The sequence below is a fragment of the Coenobita brevimanus genome, chromosome 6 (genome assembly GCF_032717465.1).
Source record: "Coenobita brevimanus isolate Jiangsu-jjx chromosome 6, ASM3271746v2, whole genome shotgun sequence".
Classification (NCBI taxonomy): Eukaryota; Metazoa; Arthropoda; class Malacostraca; order Decapoda; family Coenobitidae; genus Coenobita; species Coenobita brevimanus.
The window spans coordinates 1217002-1237500 of NC_136959.1; the positions used below are offsets into that span (position 1 = coordinate 1217002).

Here is a 20499-nt window from a genome sequence, read left to right on the forward strand (position 1 = left end):
ATTGGTTTTATGGGGAGGGGCACTAACCCTCCACCAACTCACTTGTTGACACGTAGGGAGCACGTATGGGTTGGTTATATGGTTACAACCCAGTGTTGTAAATGGTTTCTTGGCTTACAGGGAACCATTTGGCTTGTCACTCAATGTAAAGCCACCTGTAAAGGAAAGAAGAGCAATAAGAAGTGACAGGAAAGATGGGAGATATAGGAAGAGAGGAGGGCAGGCACAGAAAAATAATTATAAAGGCTAAGGAAGAAGTAGGCAGCACTGCATCAAGTGAGTGGATGATGGATGCTGCATGTGACTTCTAAGTCTAGATCATTTATATATTTAATAAATAATAAGGGACCGAGTACTGAACCCCGGGGTACACTGCTCGTTACTTATCCCCAGTCCGACTTAGTTCCCTTTATTAATACTCTCTGCTTTCGTCCTTTCAGCCAGGATTCTATCCATTGTAAGATATTGTCGTCAATACCATGTTCTCGAACCTTTCTAACTAACCCAGGTTCGAATCCTGGCTGGGGCAGGGGACAGTTTAAGGATTTGAATTTCATAAAAGGCAGACTTTCCTGATCTACCAGATGACCCGCTGACATGTCGTAAAAATACCCCTGCTAATACCAATACACCAGTCCTGTATGAGACAGCCCTAGCATGTATTCAATATGGTTGGTGGGTGTTAGCGCCGAAGTGGTGACATGTGGAGATGTAGGAGGACTACTGGGCCTTGGGATAGGCTACTGCCCCCAAGATATAGGCCCTGAAGCCTTTGCCCTGAGTCGGACACATAAAAAAAAAAAAAAAAAAAAAAACACCTTTCGTGTGGGACCCTCAAAAGCTTAACTAAAGTCCAGATAAATAACATCGTAAGCTTTATCGCTACCTACTGCCTCATAGACCTCCGAGTAGAATGACAACAAGTTTGTGAGCCAGGATCGCCCTTGTCTGAATCCGTGCTAACTTTCATTTATAAGATTAAATCTTTCTAAGTGTTCTCTAATCTTATTTGCCAAAACTGACTCTAACATTTTTCCTACTATTGATGTTAGACTTATCAGTCAATAATTCGACGCAGCTGATTTATCACTCTTTTTAAAGATGGGCACTACGTTTGCGGTCTTCCACGCCTCTGGAACTTCTCCTGAAGTTAAAGAGTCATTAAATATAGTTAAAAGTGGCTGACATAATTCTTCTTTGGTTTCTTTTATAATTTTTGCATATATATTGTCAGGACCTGGCGATTTTTGAGGTTTTAACTTATTAATTTCTTTCAATAAGTCATCCTTACTAATGGTTATTTTACTAAGAATATTTTCCGTATTATCATCGTAAATATTTGCTGCTTGAGGGACAAGGTCTAGATTTTCCTTGGTGAATACTGATATGAAATAATTATTTAGGATGGAACACATTTCTTTATCTTCACTGGTAATGTCACCTGATTCTGTTTTGAGTGGTCCTACCCTATCTTTATTTTTCGTACAGTACATTTGATAAAAACCCTTGGGGTTTTCTTTCGAGTCACTAGCAACCTTAATTTCATAACTTCTCTTTGCTTTCCGTATTTCCCTCTTTACTTCTTTATTTAAAATCGCATAACTGTTATGTAATTGTTCCTCTCCACATTTTATTTTTCTATATATTCCTTTCCTTTGGCCTATGAAAGCTTTTAATCTGTTGTTTAACCATCTTGGTTCTGAATTATTTGTAGATTAATGCCTAAAGTGGCTACTTGATCCACACTTGTTTTCATAAATTTCCACATGCACACAAAAAAGTTAAGTTGGAAATTATTTTTTTTCTCCCCTGACCTTTGATATGATCTGTTCGGTGCCTAGCTGCATTTCTTTTGGAAGAATATCAGTTTTTCCATGTTTTTCCCTGCCCCTCAGGAAACCTTGATTTCCACTGGTCCTTCACATATAAATTACACTGATTATGATACCAAAACTTTTGTGTTTGTACAGAAGCAAAAATTAACCTACAATACCATAATGCCTCAATTATCAGATGTAACAGAGCCAAAGGCATGTCTGAGTAATGGCTCTGGATAATGGGCTTCTCCCCTGGCCCCCATTTGTACATAACCAAACTCTGAAAGCCAGTGTAAAAGACCATTACAGGACATTGTACAACACTTGCTTCTGTTGTTTAACACTACTCTGGTCAAGTAGACATAAAAATGCAGTGCGCATAATTGTTTAATTGGAATAAAATCATGATACAGTACAGTAAGCGAGAAGAAAATCATCAACACCCACGATTTGACCATCCTGCATCAATCTTACGCAGGATCTCCCGCTTCTAAGAAGTCAGCACTACCCTCTTCCTTTTCCCTGGTGAAGGAGCCATCATCACACACCTTAGGAAGAGGCATGCAAGGAATAGCAAGGCCTGAAGCAGATAGGGAACAACCACAAAAATCACCATGTCCACTGCCATGACAACTGTCCGGGAAGAGTTGTTTACTACACAGTTGCCGTGCGGAAACTGAAACCGAGCGAGGGGGTCTCTAGCTGATGCTAGTTAAATTATCCAGCCAGACACGACGGTGCTGCCAGACTATTCTCGCCTAGCTGGGTGCAAAAATGTTTGTGTGGCCATAACTCTCCTCAGAAGAAAGCATTTTGTCTGGGTATTCTGGAAAAATGTCCAGATCACAGCTTGTGGATAATCGAGAGATATTAATGTATACAGTAAGCCCTCCATAAGTCAAACTATATGGGGCTCTAGGGTAGTTTGGCTTACCAGATTTTCTGACTAACTGGAGATAATTGGAAAAAGCTTATATTACCCCCCACAGTAGTTGTAAATTATACTTGAAGCCCTCTCGTGTGACTTCAGAAACGGACTCCTGTGGGTGATGTTGTATGGCGCTAATGATTTGGTGTTGATTGCAGAGAACGAAAGGGAGGAGAGGAAAGGTTTAGGAAGTGGTGAGATGGTATGGAGCACAAGTGTTTAAGGGTAAATGCAGATAAAACTAAAGTGATGATCTCTAGGGTTGGTGGCGGTACTGTCAAAGATGAGGGAGAGTGGCCATGTGCTGTTTGCCACATGGGCGTGGGAAGTAATTCCATCTTGTGCAGTGTTTGTGATAAATGGGTGCTCAAGAGATGTAATGGTGTCAGAGGTAGACTGTGAGATAATGCTTATTTTATGTGTATGGCGTGTTGGGGTGAGCAGGTGTAGATTGTCAGGCGTGAAAGGATTGAACTTGCTAGTGAATCTCTTGAGTGTGTGGAAGAGTTTTGTTATTTTAGAGACATGTGTGCTGGAGGTGGGACTGGAGCTAGCTCTGTGGCTAGGGTGAGAAGTGGTTGGAAGAAGTTCAGGAAGCTCTTGCCTCTCCTGACATTGAGAGGAGTGTAATGCTGTATGGCAGTGAGACCTGGGCAGTAAAGGAGGAGGATATTCGCAGGCTCAGATGTACAGAAATGACAATGATTAGGTGGATGTGTAGTGTGTCCCTACGGCCAAGGTCTTGGGGGGCTGGGTTTACAATGGAAGAGTTGAGAGGCAGAATGGGACTGGAGTGTATTGGTGTTGTGATGAGGAGAGGTAGATTGAGATGGTTTGGGCATGTGGAGAGGATGGGGGATGATAATTGGGTGAGTAAGGTGAGAAGTGTTAATATTGAGGGTGGGGTTATGAGGGGTAGACCGAGAACGACATGGGACAAGGTCATTGTGACCTCAGGGTTAAGAGACTGAACAGGGAGGCTGCAATAGATCATGCAGCATGGAGAGCCGCCATTAGGTGACCAAGGCCGATGCATACAAGCATGTTGGAGCCTTTAACCCGCCTCACCCCGACATTTTTGGACCTTTTTTTTTTTTGGCTCAAACATCCGCTTTTGGTGAGAAACATCGAAAATTCATAGAGAAATCGCTCACCTGAGGTTTAAAATACCGGATTTAGGTGCGAGTACTTCCTTACCTGACTGGGTTTTCTAACAGGCTGGCACCAAAGAAAACGAGTTCTATGGGAGGGTAACTATTTTATCCACTCATAAATAGTATTTATTTATTTACTTGGTACGAATTTATATGTAGTACAAGAGTATATTGGTTTTCAAACAGTAATATAGGCATTATAAGCATTGTTTCACTCACTAACTCATCACCATTCATGACCTTTTTTTTCCCACATTACCTGATCATCATTTCTGACTGTTTCTTCCTCTAAACTTTGTCCTCCACATTGTCATCGATTGGGGAATCTCTCTGGCCCTGAATGTCTTTATTGGCCAGGTCACTGGTAACAAGTGAATTGTCGAGACAATGGCGTGCAGGGGGGGTGGGGGAGAGGTTATGCGGTGTAAGGCATTGTTCCTGTTTGGCATCTTGTAGAGGAATAGAGGAAGGTGTACTGTGTATACGTGCCAAAAATCACTCGCGAAAATTGAAAATTGTGCAAATTAGGGACCTTGCAATGTTGCTGCATTAATTCACGTTGCCGGGACGGCGCGGGTTAAAAACGAAATGATGTGATTACTTGTTTATTAACACTAAACTAAAGAAGCAGTTATAAAGCAATAAGAGTAAACAATAAAAACAATTTGGTGCATGTCATAGGCCAGGCTAGGAGGTTGCATAGCCTAGGTGAGGTTAGGCTAGGCTAGACAGAGTTGAGGAAGTACTGTACAGTATGTGAATCTTTGAACACAGACCAACAGTGTAGGCTGTTAGCATGTGTAAAGCAACAGAAATAAACAATAGAAAACAGTTCCGTGCATTTCATTTCTTAAATTGGTGGATGTCTTTGCAAAGAACTTTTGCAGGTTAGGCAGCTTGTGTTGGAGATTGAGGTGGAGGGGCGCAACAGTCACTGTACTTATTTACTTCACTTTACGATCATTTAAACTAAAATGTACCACTTGGAGTATAATAAACTAAAATGCAAAAGTGAAATTGCCCAAATAGGCGACAGCTCAAGAGTGGCGCAACCTCACCCGACAACGATCAGTCACAGACTGACTGTGTGTCTGCTTTCGGCCGGCTACCAGCACCAAGCATTAGGCAATGTTGCTAAGCTTATTTTCCCACAAAATTCTCACAAAAGATAAAATATTCACAAAAGTTCCCAAGGAAGGCCAAATTCTCCCACAGATTTGTGAGAAATTCCCACAGTCTGAGTTCGACATAAAAAATTCCACCTTTTACAGGGATGACTTATTGAGGTTTTACTCTAACTCTCCTTAAACCCTCTAGTGGGAAGAGGTGGGAAAGTTTCTAGTGGCTGCCACATCCACTCTCTCACCTCGCCATTTGGTCTCAGTCAATCCAAATTTGTCCACTTTTGCATCCTCAAGCATCTGAACAATCTCTCTCCCTTTCATCTCATCATTTGCACCCCTCACATTCTGTCCTGAAATCCACACCATGTCTTTTGTCCAGTCCTTAATTGTCACATGTGGGTCAGTCCTGGTCTGAGGTATTTTGTTTGTCTTTTTAGTTAGTTGTTTTCCGGGGAGGGGCACTAAACCTCCACCAACCCTTTTGTTGACACATTGGGAATACGTATTGGTTGGTTATAATGTTGCCACCGAGTATATTAAATGATTTCCTGGCTTACAGGAAATTATTTGCCTTGTCAGTCAATGTAGAGTCATCTGGAAGTAGAGTAGCACAACAGTGGTTGAGTGGATGATGGGCTTCCCCTCCGACTAGAAGACTATGGTGTGGAGAAATTAGGTTGAAGAGGATAACATCAGTGAAGACAAAACAGAAGCCAGTGAATCATGCTGTAGTTGGAAACCTTACGATGACCTACCTTTGTCTGCTAGCCACAACCTTGATTTTTGATGGGTGTTTGGTATTGTATGTTTCACTTGTAAATAAAACATTCCTTTTTTCTTTTTCTTTTAATAGTTTTGTCAGTAAAGCACAAGTTTTAATAGCCAGGATTAGGCACGTTGTAGTAGTAGAAGTACCGTAACAGTCACTTGATTAAGATAATTAATGAAAAGGTTTTGAGATAGAACTACTCAGGAAAGCATTGTCTCAGCTACGACTTTATTGTAGTAAAGTTGACCTCACAAGTCTGGCCACATGATTTTTGTGTCAAGGTTGCACATATACACTGCAACATTCATTGTATGTACCAGTTTATGTAAGTGTGTATGTGTGTATGTGTGCTTTGGAATGCTGGAAATGACCTATGGAAGTAACATTATTGGTGGTGTATGGGAACACCTTAGGTGAACTGAAACTTCAGCCTTGGTGATGACAGCCCTTCCCAATAAAACAATGAGCAAGAAGCATGTTACAGTGCTCACAAAAATAAACTTTGGGATTCCCACTGTGATCAACTTTCTAAGCTGCTTAACTCCATCCATTTTTGATTGTGGGTATAAACGAGAGATACAGTGAAATAGGATGTCACTCTCTGAAGGGATTAATAAGATTTTGTCTTAACATTAAAGAGATTTTGTCTTAGGAGTACTATATTTGGAAGTTTAACTATTATCTTTGTTACTTGCCTGGGAAAACTTTTGACATCTGTGGTAATGTGGTTTATGTGCATTAATGTACTCGCCCACTAGACTGTGTATGTAATGAATTGTGTTGTTTCAGGTAGTAGGTAAGAAAGCAGCTGGAGAGTGGATGCCTAATGTACAAAGCAACCAACAGTCAGTGCACCAGAGGAGCTGATGTGGACCCTGCTGACCACAGGTGTAAGGTACAGTAATGGTTGTGGCATGATTGAAATATTCATGCTGTCCCTTGCAGTTTTGTGTTCATAAAGTGCAATACAGTGTTGTGAAGTTCAAGGCGTTAATCTAATGGCAACTCCTATTCCAGGTCCACAGCTGAAGTCACATAAGTGAAGCAAACTTATCAACAATGTGGTAATCAAGGAGTTGCCTGAGTAATGAATGCAGAGTGTTGGTAGGATTGAGATTACACGGTGTGTTGTTGCCAAAGAGACTGATTAATTTCATTGTCAAAGCACATTGTATTTTTGTGTTATGTGATTTTTTTTTTTTTCTCATATTTAGAAATATATATCATATATGATAAAAATGGATCTTGGATCATTTGACATATGGTAATGGAAAGTGAATATTTTTGAAGTTGTACTATGGTTCTTCTTCACTGACTGCATAGCAACTAGAGGACTAGACATTGTTCTAATGATGAGCATGCTGATAATTCAAATCGAGTTTGTTGACAGTTTTGACCTACTGATACTTATGTATATGGGTAAAGACCTGTGTGTTGGCAATAATAGTTCTGTATTAATGTAGAAGTTATGAGTGCATAATACTTATATTTATGTATCATATAAGTACTGTATAGAGAAACAGTTTTTACTTTACTGCAATGTTAGTCATCTGCCTAGTATAGTAGTGAGATGGGGGACAATGGAAGATAGATTAACTTTGTTAGGCATTAACCACATGACCACAGGGATTGGAAAAGTGCAGGCACATATGGTATGGGGATATTTCAGTTAATGTATTCAGTTTTAAGAGTAATTCATCCGTAACTGTCTCAGGATCAAGCATGAGAGAGCTAGTATTCCACTCATAGGCTAATTAAAAGGTTGAGAGATCCAAGAGGATTGGTGTAATGGAGATGGTTAATGGAGAAACAAATGTTAAGTTAGAATGTGTGGTTAGTGAAGAAATGTTTGCAATTGATAAGCAAGAACCACATGTTAAGTTGGGGAGTGAGGTGAGTGAAGAAATGATGATGATGGTTAAGGAAGAGGTGTCTGTTAAGTTAGAGAATGAAGTGAATGAAAAAATGATGGTAGTCAAGGAAGAACCAAATGTTAAGTTAAAGTGTGAGCTGGGTGAAGAAATGTTATTTATTGAGGATGGGATTGTCCAAGACCTAGTCACTCCCTCAGTTGAAGTTGAGAAGTTCAGATGCTTAGATTGTGGTAAGCATTTTACATATAAGAGCCAGCTTACCCAGCACACAGTAGTTCACTCAAGGGTAAAAAAGTTCAAGTGTGATGAGTGTGGTAAACTGTTTAGTCAAAAAAGTCATCTCAATCGACACCAGTTAATTCATTTAGGAGCGAAGAAGTTTAAGTGTGGTGTGTGTAACAAAATGTTTGTTCAGAAAAGTAACCTCACCCGGCACCTACAAAACCATTCACGAATGAAGAAATCCTAGTGTGATGAGTATGGTAAACTGTTTGGTGGGAATAGCAGTCTCACGAAGCATTTACTACTACACCTAGGAGTTTATAAATACAAGTGTGATGAGTGTGGTAAGCAGTTTATTTATACACACAGCTTTACCCATCACCTTGCTGATTTATTCAAGGGGAAAGAAATTCAAAGGTGATGAGTGTGGTAAACATTTTACTTTATCTTTGAAAACAAACATGTTAAATGCCAGCTAATTCATTCAAGAGTGAAGAAATTAATGTGTGATGAATGTGGTAAATTGGGTAGCAGTAAAGCTAACTCACCCAGCACCTGCTAATTCATGCAGGAGTGAAGGAGTTCATGTGTGATAAATAAGGCAAACTGTTTAGAGGCAAACAGGATATAGCCAAGCACATTGCCAGTCACTGAGAAGTCAAGGAGCATCTGTGTTCTGGTATTGTAAAAATTCCTATATGTTTACTGAATTCTTTATTCCAGCTAATGCTTTGTATTGTTATTTAGCTTAGGAGACTCTTGTAAGGCTGAGGGGCTGAGTAACAGTCTTGGATAATTACTTCAGTCTGGCTATAGATAGAGACAGACTTAAGTGTCATGGAGAAACACATTTTAACATGCAGAGCTTCCTGATTTTTGTGTATAAAATGCTATGTAGTTGCAGTCCATGCCAGTGAAACTTAAAGAAAAAAAAAACATTTTCACCAGCCCCTTTGCAGCATCATGACCTTCGACCCATTTTGTTTCTATTCTCCTCTCTCTCATAATGACCTAGACACATATCGTATTTAATGTCATTATCATGCTATTCCATTAGTAGATATTAAGATTGTGTGATGATAATAAGAGTATAGGAGAACATTTAAAAATTAGCTGCTCACATCTGAGTACTGGTGCTGAGAACAGATTCTGATTATGTCCATGTAAAGGTACTGGGTATTAGCATTTGTGGGTGCTGATGTTTGTCATTATTAGTAACAAGTCATTACGGTAGTTTTTTCATTGATCTTTCTCTTTGTATTAAAACACTGATTATACCCTCAACACTGCAAAATATGCCAGTCCACCACATGTATGAAAATGCAATCAGCACGACTATTTCTCAACCACAATATTAAATATACTATATCTACAGCCATTTTTCTTCTGTTATTATTACATTCACCTTTTGCACCATCAAAATGATGTTCTCTTATTATGTCCTTCCATTGTTTTCCTGACTGATTCGTATATTAATATTCTGAAAGAGCTTTTCTATTAATACGTTCATATATCGCCACACATATCACCACACCATCTACTATTATATTCTACTATATTCAGCCAATAATCACCAATCTTTCAAGTGCATCTTCGCCTCGATAAAAAAAAATTAGTATAGTCAGTCACACTAACACCACACCTTATAGCTTCTATTACCTTACCACCACACCTCATACTTTATCACACTACTACCACACACTATCAAACTACTGCCACACCACTTGTTCTCCATCACACTCTCATCGTGCATACCAGCTCACTGTGTCACACTATATGCCAGTCAGCAGCCTGACCTTAGCATCAGTAATCACCAACACATATAGGCTACACTTCAACCTCATTCAACCGCTCTCGTATTTTTTCCAGTCCCCCTTTAAGCTGCAGTAAGGACTTTATTGCCCGTAGTAATTTATTGTGCCACCACCCACACGTTCGTCAATAGGTTCCATTGCAATAATCTGCGTCTGGGGCAAGTGGCTGGCTGGTTTGTACACTGGGGTGGCAAAATGTAGGCGATTCCTCTTCACAAAAGGATAATTATGAATGCTTGCATCTTGTTGATTGTTCCGACTCCCAGTGGACTAATATTTCCATGGCATTAAAGTAACAACGCTGCAACATGACGTCATCTTTCTGAGGTTAACCCCTACACCGCGGGCATGTTTACCAATGTTTTGCGTGTCCCGCGGGGTTATTCGGGCTCCGACAGACTCTCAAAAAATATTTGCCAAAAATCAGTTATTAGTCCTAGAATATTAAAATTACATATGCTTATGGCACATACCTTCAGCTTTCTCCTGGAATGTTTGTTGAGCCTTTGTTGGTTACCGTGGGACTTGTGGAGACCTCTGAAGTTGGGTAACGAAGTCTCCACTTTACACTTCCTGACAACCCGTAATATGATTACCAGCCAGATATAAAGACTATAAACACTACTCTATGATTTTCAAGTAGTTTGGGATCCATACTCCAAAAAAAAACCCACTGTGAAAGCAATGGAAATTACGAGCACGTCTGATCGTCGCACTTGCACTAGTTCGCTCTTGGTACTCTGTTATTTATTATTCATAAAACCCCTCACACTTTATATTTCTATTACTATATCACACTTATATATATCTGGAGTCTTTCTCCATAAGTTTCCTTCAGTAGTATTAGTTTATTGTCACTGAAGTCATTCAATTTTTCATTCAGTAAAATACGTAGAGAGCCACGGATTCACTTTCACTGTTATAACATAAATTATTTGTACTTATATTCTTATATTACTAATTACGTTACTATTTACATTTTCTATTCTATTTTCAATATTTACACTTCTATTTTACTTACACTATGTTATTCACTGTCACTTTCAGTAAGATAAAACTATAATACACTGTTCAGTCATATGTACTGAACATCCATTGCTTTCACTTACTATTTACACATTATTTACACATTATTTCCAAATTATTCTCCTTTCACACTTGCACTGTTAGAACTGCTTCTGGCTGTGGTAATCGAAGAAGCAGGTAACACAGAGGGGAACCTGGCACTCAGCGCACTGCCAAGAGGTGCGTTTGTGCTCAGGTGTGCAGCGGGTGGTATGTGCACACACCTGACACCTGCGAATCGCAGCCTTCCTTTTCCCTGTGGCAGGCATAAGCTCAAGTCTGTGCCAATCCATATACGCCCTCTGCTCAAGTCGGTCGGGAAGTGTTACTGGATGGCGCCTTGGAGTTGCTGCTGTCACCCTACCATATCTTTCCAGCAGCTGCTGGACACAAGTCCTGGCGAACAACCTCAGGGAGAAGGACTTGGGTGGCTTGACCTTCATCTTGTACAGGATGAAGGCGTTCAGCATCGTCATATCTATGAGATGCAGAAAAACTTTCCTGTACCACCTAGTATTCTTCCTGAGGCAGTCAATCTCACCAATCATCATGTCGGACTTGTCCACCAGCCGCATGTTGATATTGTAGTCCAACACAGCATCATGTTTCATCACAGGTTCGCCTGTCCTATGGTCGACTTTCCCACTGTCTGTCATCTCCCCCTTATGTACGGTGGTGAGCATGTGCACGACCCTCTTGTCATGCCACCGTATTGCCAGCATCTTCTCAGACTTGCGTAGGTGCACGTCTCCTCGCTGCGAGGTTCCTGCCTCTGTGAATTTGGGGAAGTGGGCACGATTACTTTTGACAGTGCCGCAGGAACCAAATGCCGTGCTCAGAAAGGTATTTGGCAAGTTTCGGTGCTGTATAGTAGTTGTCTGTATACAGCACATGATTCCCACCAAAATACTTTTCAAGGAGCACTTTCACTACACAGCCTGAGAAGCCAAGGGGGTGTGTTTTATCCAGATCGACAGTGCTGGCTGAATAAATGACAAAGTCAAGGATGTACCCCGTCTTACAGTCGCACAGTACAAAGAACTTAATTCCAAAGCGATGGCGTTTGCTTGGAATGTACTGAACAAACCGAAAACGTCCTCTGAACAAAACCAAGGATTCGTCAATGACAGCCTTCTGAAAGGGGTGGAAGAATGACATAAACTTATCCTTCATTCTGCTCAGAATCTCCCGGATCTTCCAGAGTGGGTCGGTTTGGGAAGGTACATCATTGTCGGCAAAGTGCAGGTTTCCCATGATGTTCCAGAAGCGATCTCTGACCATGTACAGTACTCATTGAAGGTGGGTGAGGGTAGTAAGGGGTCCATGGACCAGTATTCTTCCAACTCATGCTTCTTGGAGTGTGGCATGAGAAGCATGAGGGCAAAGAACACATACAGCTCCTGCACTCCCAGCATGGACCACTGTTGCATCTTGGCTGCACCTGTACCACTTGCAGCACGTTGTGATTCATACATGTTGGTCTCATCACATATGTGCTGCATGACTTCGTCATCTAGGAAGGCCAAAAGGTAGTCCACACACTCAGCATTTTCGTCAATAGTGAAGGCAGGCTGAACTCCTGAGGAGCTCTCATCAAATACTAAATTTTCAGGCACAAAATCTGACCCTTCCGTCTACACGAAGGCGTCCAGGATTCCCTGTCGTGGCGGTGTAGGGCGGGTGGTGGTGGTGGTGGTGGTGGTTGGCTGTGAGGCAGATTTATCTCGTTCAAGGTCACTCGCACTGACCCTGGGTTGCCCTACAGCACTAGCAGCCCTTACCCTACTAACAACACTACTTTTCACAGTCCTGGATTTACCTCTTCCTCTACGGCCTGCCTTCACTGTTGATGCTGGTGGTGACTCCGACGACGAAGACTCCAGAGATAACTCAGCCGACGATGAGGAAGAAATGAGTGAAGTGGGGCTTGGGGAACGGGGAGGTGAATGCACTTGGGACTCATGGCGGGCTGGGTCACGCGGAGGCATTGTTCTGGGGCTAACATGCCGCCTTTTCACTCCCTTCCCAAATTCCTTGCCTTGCTGCACTAACGGCTCCTTTCACATGGAGCTAGAGACTACTTCCGACACTGAAGCACTTGTACTAGCACCTTCTGGCACGATAACCTCACACGGCTCATCACACGATTATCCGAATCGTCAAAATCACTGTCCATCATCACCATGGACAATTCTGCAAGTTCACGTGCCACTGCAGAGTCACTAAGTCCTTTCCTGCTTCCCTCACTACTTTTCTTAGGGGTAGAGGTCACGGGGCCCTTTGCAATGGGCGCAGAAGCATCAGGAATGGCGGGGCGCGAGTGTGACATGGTTTCACTACAGCGGAGGACAAGGAACTAAATGCCGCGGCTTATCTGGGAAGGGAAGGGTTGACAATGACACTGAGGCTGACTGCTGCTAACTTACATGCTAATTTTTTATAGGTAGAAAATCTCGGCAATACATAAAGAAATACAGTAGGTAGTTCCAGGTGAATGTAAATGTCACTTAGGCTTCTCCCTTCCTTTCTGATATATATTTTTATTACAGACATTGATTACAAGGCATAATTCAGAGAGGAAATTACCGTGGTAATGTAGCGAATGAATGCACGTGAGGTGTTGTCAGGTGATAATTAGCCAATTCCTGGTGTATAACACTATCACTTACCTTATTTTTTTTTGGTATATATTATTTTGTATAAGTATAGGGCATAGGGCTTATTTCAATGGATGAAATCTGTGGAAAAATCCGGGGGAAATTTGCTTAGCGCAGCGCGGTGTGGGAGGTGAGAGGACAGGGTAATGGAGGGCAGGTAGGGAGGGGAGTCACGAAGGGGGTAAAATCGCTAAAATGTCAACAATGGATGGGAGTACAGATGAGATTTGGAGTGCTGACTAGTGTTGGACATTGGCAGTACTGATAGATGATACAAGCCACCACTTGAGAGCCCGGGATAATTCAAAATAACACAGAATCACAAAAGTGACGCCCCGCGGTATGATCCATTGTGGCCGAGCGTCACGAAAGTGATGCCCCGCGGTTAAGGGGTTAAGAAGAAATAATGCAGGAGTGTGTACAGTACAAATTTGCTTGTCAGTGGAAATGATGAAAGGGGATATTCTTAAAAGTTAATATGTAAAGAAGAAAGGAGCGCAACTTTAATCAAAGAGTGCTAAAAACGTCCATTATTCCCTCCTTATGTGTGTCATCGGGACCCTGCACTGACGACAGAACATGAGGAATAGAAAATGGATTGGAAAAAAGATGATATTTTCCACTGAAGTTACGAAGATAAGTTTACTGCAGAGATTCTACATCTTATAAGATCTCATACCTACTGAGGATCCTCAGTGTCTGCATGATTGAGGCCAAAGAATCGCCCCCAGAGGTCAGAGGCGTTAAATAAGCACAAAGCCTACTGCGTACGAGAGGGAATTTCCACGTCATTAATAATTTCCCAACACGAACACACCCACTTCCTTCTCTCACCTGCCCCAGACACCTGCCCCAAACACTCGCCCCACATATCCACCCCAGATGCCTGCAACAAACACCCTTGCACACACCTATCCCAGGCACCTGTTCCAGACATCTGCTGACTGCCATAGCAAATAGGCTGCTCGTTGATTGCAGCATCTCTCAATGCAATCCGGACTGAAAAGAAACCTTTGGGCATGACCCTGCTGCTCATTCAAAACGAGAGAGAGAGAGAGAGAGAGGGAATCCAACTTTCCATTTCCCTTCTCTTCAGTTAATAGGGGTATCGAGTGGGCTAGAGTTGCCTAAGATGGTAGCCGAGAAGGTCCACAAATTCCTGCGCCAGTTCAAAGAGATATTTTTCCAAACTCTTAATCCATAATTCCCTACCCACGTCATGGTGATGTAGGTAAGCAGAGAATACGTGGGATGTGCCCAATGTCCCCCGGACGAGAGTATACGTGGGATGTGTCCAATGTGCCCCAGAGAATACGTGGGATGTGTTCAATATCCCCCACGTAAGAGAATACTGTACGTGGAAGGTGTCTAATAGCTCCCGGATGAGAGAATACGTATGATGTGTTCAGTGTCCCCAGGTGAAAGCATATGTGGATGTGTTCAATGTCCCCCAGATGAGAGAATACGTGGGATGTGTTCAATGTCCCCCACATGAGAGAATACGTGGGATGTGTTCAGTGTCCCCCAGATGATAGAATACGTGGGATGCGTTCAGTGTCCCTCAGATGATAGAATACGTAGGATGTGTTCAGTGTCCCCCAGAGAAGAGAGAGTGAACTGCATGACCACCACTGTCATATCAAACACCATATCACACAAATACATGGATAGGTGAAGAATGCATTGTGGATGTTACTGTAATGGGTAACAAGACATTATTACCAAGAGCCAGAGTGTTCATGACTCCAAGAAAATAAACAATGACAAATTAGGAAGTAAAACAACCACTAAATGATTCACAAGGCTACACAGCATATGAAGCAAAAAGTGTGCATGTGCATGACATACATGGGCAGTGGCCGCACATGATTCAAAGCCTGTCTGTCTTTGTCATTGCCAGTGCTCGGACAGACCAGAAAATACGAAACAAATGCAGGACAAACTGTTGGAAAGCTGTCATGGAGAGAAATGTGTTCCTGTTGTCACTGGCTGAAAAAAGAAAGAAAGAAAGAAAAAATCAGCTACCCCTCGCATAGGTACAGTAATAGAGTGTTTACCTGGAAAATATAAAGATCAGATTTTCAATAATGAATCTGAATACTATTTTTAATTAATATAATGTATTAGTACTAAATCTTGCAATGAAGTGGGAGTAATAAGATACTGTTAATGATACAGGAAATATTAGGCTGATAGTCGTGGTCTCGCTGGTAGTTTTGTATGTATTGTGGAGTAATTTAATGGTTTCTGAGTGCCGTGACTAAAACTACTGGTATGGGATGTGGCCAGGGAGTTAAGACAGGAAGTATATTATCGACCGTCTTTATTGCTTCTCTTTGGGGATCGTGGTGTACTATTTAACACCATTTTGTCCACATTCAATTGATACTTTATTACAAGGTTGAAGGGTGATGGGATGTAATGTAGACGAAACCACTGGGTGTCAAGTGCTTCTCGTGTGCTACCGTGTTACCGTAAGGATCGATATTGTGAATGCGAAAAGATATGACGCGAAAAAGAGCATCATTGAAGTGAAAAAATAATGATGAAACAGGTAAACGCCGATAAAATGGAAGATGGGAGATTGGCATTCAGTGAAGCAATGCATTCGAGTATGTGGAGTTGAGTAAAAAATGCTGGGAGGTATGTGGAAAAGAGTTTATTTCCACCTTCTCTCCCTCTCTCTCTCTCTCAGCTTGGCCACAACGCTACATTTATCTTCCCAGTTTTTCGACTTTCTTTTTCCGTTTCCCCAGAGATGGGCGTGTGAGGCCACTGTGTGGTGAGGAGAGGTTTAGTAACAGCCAGAGCAGACCATGGGAGTGGTGAAAGGCACTAGCTCGAGAGAGAGAGAGAGAGAGAGAGAGAGAGAGAGAGAGAGAGAGAGAGAGAGAGAGAGAATATATCACGCGATGACATTTTTTGAAATAGTAAAACATCTCAAATATATATATCTCAGTTTCTCTCACTCTATATATATACATCTCTCTACCTATTATGTCTCTTATCTACTTATAGTATATATCTTTTTATCGGCAATACCACGTTGAGTACGCCGCTTCTCGTCCGATCAGCGAAGTAAGCAAAGTTGGGTCTGGTTAGTACTTGGATGGGTGACCGCCTGGGAACACCAGATGCTGTTGGCCTAATGTTTTCCTCACCCTGCCCTAGGGTTAGGTCCGGATGATGATGATGATGATGATGATTGTCTGTCTCTATATATATCTGTGTGTGTGTGTGTGTGTGTGTGTGTGTGTGTGTGTGTGTGCATTCGTCTATGCAGTATTCCGAAGGGGATGAAGTTACTACAACTGATACTGTAATGAAGTTTTATACAAAAACAAACTGAAAGAATGGTCCGTTAGTATTGTAAAGATGAGAAGGAATGATAATCAGATAGGCCTACTAAAAAAGTGTCATGTCCAGCAGCGTACCTGAAGGGGGGGCGGGGGAGGGGCTGTTTGAAACTGCTCCCCTGGCCCCCAACTGAGGGAGGGGGGCCAAAAGCCTTAAAAATTTATAAGCTTTTTATTAATATTTAAAAATATATATATTTATCATCCCGACAATCCCGGCTGAGATATTAAATAAGTTTTGAGAATTAAGGGGACTAGGTTCTTTGCAGGACCCTCCTCTCAAAGGGGGGCTCCGCAAAGATCCTAGCCCCCCGGGCCCCCAGATCTCTAGGTACGCCCCTGGTCATGTCATTCATCAGCGCTTTATTGTGGGGGACGAGGTCGGTGGGCAAGGGATGACTGCCTCACTTAAAACACACACACACACACACACACACACACACACACACACACACACACACACACACACACACACACACACACACACACACACACACCACGAAGGTGCATCACTATAACACATATACCACAGTCACCACACAATTACACATCTACCGCAACATCACTCTGCCACACACCTACCACATCCTCACCACACAATAACACATCTATCAGACCCTCACTAAAAGACAATACATTTACCACACTCTCACTATACAACCACAAAACCATTATAGCCTCACCACAAAACCACCCACCTACCATACCCTCACCACACTTCAACCACACCTTATCACAGTGCCACACCATCACCACACATGAACCAAACCCTTACCACACAGATCCACATGGACCACATCTTCAACACTTGACCACATATTTGCCACAGTCTCACCACACAGCCTCACACCCTCACCACAGCAGCATTCTACCACTACATCATCCGCCCTCCACCACACTCTAAGCAATACCAGCAGATACCAGCAACCACATAAGCATAGTAAAGGCCTCGCATCACTTCACCCTCCCCCACAACAGCACCACAATAACATTACTTCATCAAAAACACACCCTCCCAACCTCCACCCCTACCCACCATCATATTCTCACTCTTACCTACACCAAACCTGCACCCTCAGCTTCCCAAGACGCCCCGTATCATGAACGTGAGACAGGACCAAAGATGGCAGCATAACCTCAAGGGAAATCATACTCTCGCCCCTCCCTCACCTCCTTACACTCCTGAACTATATATTTTGTTTAATATTTTCTTTTCGGGTTTTATGACAACATTTCTAGGGTGATACTCTGTGTTTATCAGTTTTTGGTAAAGAACTGGGGCAGGAAAATGACAAAAGTAATCGAGGACATGATAGAAGAAGCAACGCGGAAATGAAGTAAGTGGAAACATGCCCACGTTGGAAAACAATACTGACTCTCTCCTCGCTGGCCTAGGTATCACTAACAAAAGAGAAAAGTATGTAAGGAATAGAGAGAAATCCAAATTCGTAACCAAAATTCTGGGAAATAAAGTACTAATAAGAAAAGCTGAATGTGGAGGGATGGAGTTGAGAGGTATAAAAGGGAGGAGGGGAGTGACCTGGGGGGAGGGCAGTCAAATGGTGGGTGACAGAGCGACTTGGAGGCGTTTTGTCTGCCGCCACCCTTTTGCGGGATTAGGGCGTCGGGCTATAGATAGATAGGAAAATAATTAACCAGGGAATAATAATAAGGAACAGTTTTACGCTGTGCTGCTTCACAACATACTGTGTAAATAATATCCTTACCTCTCACTTTGAAGGATACATTTCACGCAGGAAGTGTATCAGCCGTCTCTCTCTCTCTCTCTCTCTCTCTCTCTCTCTCTCTCTCTCTCTCTTATTAACATTTTTTTTTTCTATATCATTCCAGTAAATCATCATATTCTTACACCCTCGTTCCAAGCTCTCCCTCCTCTTTTCTCCAAATTCATCTTTCTCTTATATACTCGTATCTCCTTTCTCCCTCTTCCCATGCACATGTAAGATAATGTGCATCACAATTTTTGGACTTATTTTTGAGGAAGAATACTGCTGATTTAATGTGTATTGTACAGAAGGAACCTAATTACTGCGATGTCCATGGAAAAATACTCATAATAATCAGAATTTATTTTACACTTCAAGGGAGATGTTTTATTTGCAAAACAATTGAGTTTAAAGTACTCACTTACACACACACACACACACACACACACACACACACACACACACACACACGCACACACACACACACCATTCTTTTCACGCAGTTCCTTGCGTCTAATTCCGTCGAGAGCCACAAAATCTTGCTTTGTGGTGAAGGGAAGCGATAATGATTAATGGATGCTGGTGTGACTGTCTCTCCCCCGACGCTGTTTTGCTGCTGGTACCAAGTTGGCGAGGCTCGGATAAAAGTTTGTTGTCAAAAATGGGCCAGCCTGCAATTACAGCTACAAGAAAAAAGCAATATAAGCACTGGGATTCAAATCCAGTTATGATAAAATACCATAAATATGAGTCAATATTCTGTCATACATCGATAATAGGTACGTTTTCACTGAGTCTACTAAATCAAAAAATCCACAGAAATAAGAGACAGTAGGAACGACTAAAATTACAAGTGTTTACGCCCAGGAAATTCGGGAAAAAGGACAATGAGATACACAAATATTATCTGAACCAAGAATATGGAAAATCTGGTATTCTAAATGAACGTATGTGCCTTCTCAGTTACCTTATGAATTGTCTCCTATACAGAGTCAATACGTATTCAGACATATTATTATTTCTCTCTCCTCTTCCATTATTAAACTAATGTTCTCTCGTTCTCTCGTTATGTCCCTTCCTTGTTCCACTGACAGACGTTTATGAACACTCTCAAATCGCTTTTCTCTTTCAGGAAGTAATACAGTACCATCACACTACCACCACACCACCAGCTCTCTCTACCACACTACCACCACACCACTTACTTTCTCCATCACACTACCACCACACCACCTGCTCTCTCTTTCCCTACTATCGTCACACCATCTGCTCTCTCTACCACACTACCATCTCTTCCACACTACCACCACACCACCTACTCTCTATACCACATTGCCACCACACACCTGCTCTCTCTCCACCACACTACCACCACACCACGTGCCCTCTCTACTCTGCTGCCACCCCATCATCTTCTCTCAGCACAACACTATCACCACAGCCCCTGGTCTGTCACACTACAGTCTTAATACCTACTCTCAGTGCTTCACAATCTCCCATTCAGCAGCGACACCTAAATGCACAATCACCAACAGTAATCACATAAATAACCTCCAGCACTACAAAAAACGATTCTGATAATTCTTCTCAGCCCTCGCAAAATCTGCATCAGGGACGCTATTAACTGTTTGCTATGTCACCACACGCACTGAATTTAATGGGTCCGGAGAAGATACGCTGTGTCGGGGATAAGTGGTCGGCTGGTTTGATGACTGAAGTGGAATGTGTGAGTTACTCTTCCGGCACGCAGGATTCACGAAAGGAAGGGTGTTTGAGGATACTTGTAATCTGTTTAGCGCTCTTACCCTGGAACACCATTACCATGATATTATGGTCACAGTCCTGGAACCTGCCTTCGTCATTTTTATCTTAAACACGAGGAAGTGTGATAGAGGTGTTTACAAATCTGCATGTCGAAGGAAAAGTTGAGGAGGGATATTCTTAAAGGTGGTTTGTGTATAGGAGGAAGGACTGCAACTTTAGTCCGACATC

At 42.1% G+C, this 20499-nt stretch overlaps 1 pseudogene; it reads left to right on the forward strand.

Moving 5' to 3' along the window:
* Positions 1 to 16452: 16452 nt before the first annotated feature.
* On the forward strand, positions 16453 to 16570 carry LOC145402909 (5S ribosomal RNA; annotated as a pseudogene).
* Positions 16571 to 20499: the final 3929 nt, after the last annotated feature.